The sequence below is a fragment of the Camelina sativa genome, chromosome 13 (genome assembly GCF_000633955.1).
Source record: "Camelina sativa cultivar DH55 chromosome 13, Cs, whole genome shotgun sequence".
Lineage (NCBI taxonomy): Eukaryota > Viridiplantae > Streptophyta > Magnoliopsida > Brassicales > Brassicaceae > Camelina > Camelina sativa.
The window spans coordinates 1,846,976-1,851,567 of record NC_025697.1 but is presented as its reverse complement, the minus strand read 5'-3'; the positions used below and the strand labels follow the sequence as shown (position 1 = coordinate 1,851,567).

The following is a 4,592-nucleotide window of genomic DNA, read 5'->3' as shown; positions in this document are numbered from 1 at the left end:
GTGCCATATCCAGAGATCTTGTGAAGCTACTGCCTCCAAAACAATTGTTGGCTTATCGGTGCCTCTTGAATACATTCCTTTCCAAGCGGTTGGGCAATTTTTCCACTTCCAGTGCATACAGTCAATGCTTCCAACCATCCCGGGAAAACCCCTCTGTTCTCCATAAAATAGTAGCCTTTGAAGATCCTCTGGTGTTGGTCGGCGCAGGTATTCAGTGCCAAACAAGTCAACTATCCCGACGACAAAATGTTCCAAACATTTACGAGCAGTGCTGGCAGCAAGACGTATGTATTCGTCAACCGAGTCTGATGCAGTCCCATATGTTAAAAGTCGAATTGCTGCCGTACATTGTTGTAGGGGTGATAGACCATTCCGGAAGGTTGCATCCCTTTTTGGCTTAAAATATGGAACTTCTTCACTGAGACGATTCACAATACGCAAGAACAACGGCTTGTTCATTCGAAACCGTCGCCGGAATTGGTGAGCATTGTAAGTCGGATTATCAGAAAAATAATCGTTCCACAAACGTTCATGCCCTTCTTCTCTTTTTCTATCGATATATGCACGTGGTTTCCTTTCAACCGGAATTTCCTCTTCGACAGCTTCAAACTGGTTACTAAATTGCTCTTGAAAGTATTGGTTTAAACTATCGTTATTGGGATCATAATGGTAGTGAAAATTGTTGGAAGAAGATGCCATTAAAGGATTGAGAAAGAAAATGTCTTTGGTTAGAGAAAGAAAATTGTTTGATTTGCAATAAGATGAGTAAATGAGAGAAGGTAAACAAAAGAAAGAAGAGTGTATGATTTGGTTTGTTTGATTTAATCTTGTTCTCTTGNTTCAGTGCCAAACAAGTCAACTATCCCGACGACAAAATGTTCCAAACATTTACGAGCAGTGCTGGCAGCAAGACGTATGTATTCGTCAACCGAGTCTGATGCAGTCCCATATGTTAAAAGTCGAATTGCTGCCGTACATTGTTGTAGGGGTGATAGACCATTCCGGAAGGTTGCATCCCTTTTTGGCTTAAAATATGGAACTTCTTCACTGAGACGATTCACAATACGCAAGAACAACGGCTTGTTCATTCGAAACCGTCGCCGGAATTGGTGAGCATTGTAAGTCGGATTATCAGAAAAATAATCGTTCCACAAACGTTCATGCCCTTCTTCTCTTTTTCTATCGATATATGCACGTGGTTTCCTTTCAACCGGAATTTCCTCTTCGACAGCTTCAAACTGGTTACTAAATTGCTCTTGAAAGTATTGGTTTAAACTATCGTTATTGGGATCATAATGGTAGTGAAAATTGTTGGAAGAAGATGCCATAACAGGATTGAGAAAGAAAATGTCTTTGGTTAGAGAAAGAAAATAGTTTGATTTGCAATAAGATGAGTAAAAGAGAGGAGGTGAACAAAAGAAAGAAGAGTGTATGATTTGGTTTGTTTGATTTAATCTTGTTCTCTTCACATATATATTGAACTTTCGGACAGAAGAGAGAAGAGACAAATTGGTGTGAACTTATTTCTTGTGAACTTGGTGCATGTGAACAATCGGACAAACTAAATAAATTTCTTGTGACTCTGTCTTTGTAACTAAAATCCAAACAAAGATTAGAAATACAAGTGACTTTAAAACTAGAAAACAAAATACGTAGCCCCTACAATAATCCGGTCACGGATTCACCTTTCGGAAGCAAACAACAACAAGCTAAAACGAGACAGATTTACTTGAGCTGGATCAGTTCGTTCTTGAGCTGGTTGACTTCGTCCTTGAGCTGGATCACTTGGTCCTTGAGCTGGTTCACTTGATCCTTGAGCTGGATCACAAGTAACTTGAGCTGGATCATTTGGTCGTTGAGCTGGTTCAGTTGTGTCTCACGGCTCGATAGACTTGTGAATCCAATCGCAGGAGCTGGTTCCGGAGGATAGTAAGAGATCTCAACCTCCTCGTCTGACTCGCTACTACCATCTAAGGGGCTGTTTATACCGTAGTCGTATAAAGCGTCCATGCCTGGTTGAACACGACAGACGAAAACACATCGATTAATTTCAATTTAAAAAGGCCCAAGATCACCCTAAGTGATCCACCGATAAACATGGCCTAAGCAGAGATTGAGAGAGAGAGAGGAGAGTGTAAAAGACGTTGATGCTGTTTTTTTCTTGGGAACGTGGGGTTGGCTCACGTTTTTCCACAAAAACATATGTACCCCCCAGACCCAGAGTATACTCTGCTATTAGCATAACGACGAACAAAGCGTCGTCGTTTCCTCTTTTTTTAAAGTTTACTTTTTTTTTTCCTTCTTCCATTTATTTCCTTTTTTAAGTTTTATAAAATTATTGAAAAATATCGTACTTGCTTTTTAACCGACTTTTGGACACGTGTCACTAGGGCGGGAGAATCAGATTCCTCGACTCTAATCTCACCTATGCTGCACCTAGAGGAGGACGGGAACGGGAAACGGGTACGGGGACGAGGACGGGAAACGGCGAAGTAAATATTTTTGGGTACGGATACGGCAGGGATATGTCAGTTTTATAATATATAAAATATAAAAATATCCATATATTAGTAAAATAAAATAAATAAAGTCACTTATAAAAAAAATTTCATGAAACAAAACATGACTATAATATATTAAATAATAATTAAAATAAATTATTCTTCTTGAAACTCATTTTCAAGATCGGACTCATCTAATGAAAGATTAGCAAACTCCAAAAATCCGACATCTTCCATGGTATCGTATGAATCTCCACCAACATCCCACATCGTGGTCTTTTCATCTTCATATTGACCAGAATTCCTTCTTCTCAAAATCGTCTTCTAACCCTTGCATCTTTTATCTTTCACTTTTAGTTACTTTCGGACAAGAATTTACACCAGCGTTTTTCAATCCAAGCAGATGTGCTCTCACTCTCGAATAAGATCCCCCCTTGGTTTCATTACATATCTTACACTTAAGCTTCTAAGTTCCTCCTGTTGTTCCTTGCTTCTGAATTTTAGTCACGTAAGCCCATAATGGAGCTTCACCGTTTTGACTAGATCCACTATCAATAATCAACCTACATATAAATATTAAAAAGTTACGTAGACGTAAGTTAATAATCAACCAACGCTTATAAAATATATAATCAAACAATATAAAATATATAAACGTAAGTTACGTAACTTATCAACTACTATGTTTATAAGTTTCGTTGTTTCGATCTATAAACACTGATTAAACAAAGATTTGACTTATATTAAATTATTAAGAAGCTTGAGAGTTGAGACATACCTTTTGCAGAGCTAAACAGAGAAGTTTGTCTTCACCAAAAATAAAAAACAGAGAAATTTGTGTGTTTTGGTTTTGCGATGAACGACGTCGACGTGAAGTAAGAATGCAAAAAGATGAGATATATATAGCATTGATATTTGTAAACCCTAATTAGACAATATTTAAAAAGTTAATTTTTTGGACAATGGAAGAAAAACAGTTAAATTTCCTATTTTACAATAGAAACGTTTGAGAAACGTTTTTGATTAGAACCGTTGCCGTCCCCATAAACTGTTACCGTCCCCACCGTGTGCGAAATGTCCCGGAGACGTTTCCATGCCGTTTCTTCGCCGTCTCCGTACCTGAAACGTTTCCGAGACGGGAGACATCATGGAACTGCCGTCCCCGTGCTTCATAGAATCTCACGCTAAACCGGAGATGATGATGATACTCTGTCTGCCCTCCGGCCGCCGCTACTGTGTATAAAAAGAAAAAGACTTTACTTTTTCCTCCACGATGATGATTATGTCGAAAAGTCTCCATCTTTGGTTTCGTTGATGGAGGGGATACGAGACATTTCCTTGAGGTTTAGGGATTTTGAGAGCTTGTGAATCGTTCAATTGGGGAAGACACGAGAGCACCCGTAACAGAACTGAAATTTCAGACTTTAGTACTTTCAAAGTTAATGAATCAGAGAGTTAGTGAAACAAAGACGTTGTCAAGTCTGTAAGCTGTGATTCTGCTTTCTGTGCTAACAGCATTAGGAGGTAAAAAAATTCTGACGAGTACGACGACAAGAATGTGTAGATAGATCAACGTGATTTGTTAATAAGCTACTAAACATGTGGATGTTTTTTTTATTTGATTGTCTGCTCTTTTACTCTAACGTGGGTTTTGTTTGCATAATTTTTACTTGAGGGTTTTATCTTTAAAAAAATAATAAATGATGGGGTCCGTTTAAAAAGAACTCAGACAAAGGAAAACAAATTTATGGTAATTTCACTTTTAAATCCCAAAAGTTTAATTACTACTACTAATTAAAAAAAAACCTTGCCCGACGTCTGAGTTGCCAAGATTGAAAAGGGTGTGGACTTGCAAAAAAAAAACAAAATACAAAAGTTTAATAATAAAAACGAGTTTAAGACAAATCGCAGCGCAAAACTCGGCGGCGATAGATAGAGAGAGAGATAATCAAAACAAAAAGAACGCGTTTTTCAAACTGGTTCAATCTTCTTCTTCTGCTTCATCCATCGTCTTCTTCTTCGTCTTCTCTATTGTCTCTCATTAAATTATCAAATGTCTCTACGGCTTATGCAACTGTAGTGCTATTAAAC

The 4,592-nt window shown here is 37.9% G+C and overlaps 1 pseudogene; it reads right to left on the bottom strand.

The window, feature by feature from the left end:
- Positions 1-699, bottom strand: part of LOC109128313 — a 2,098-nt pseudogene extending 1,399 nt beyond the window's left edge.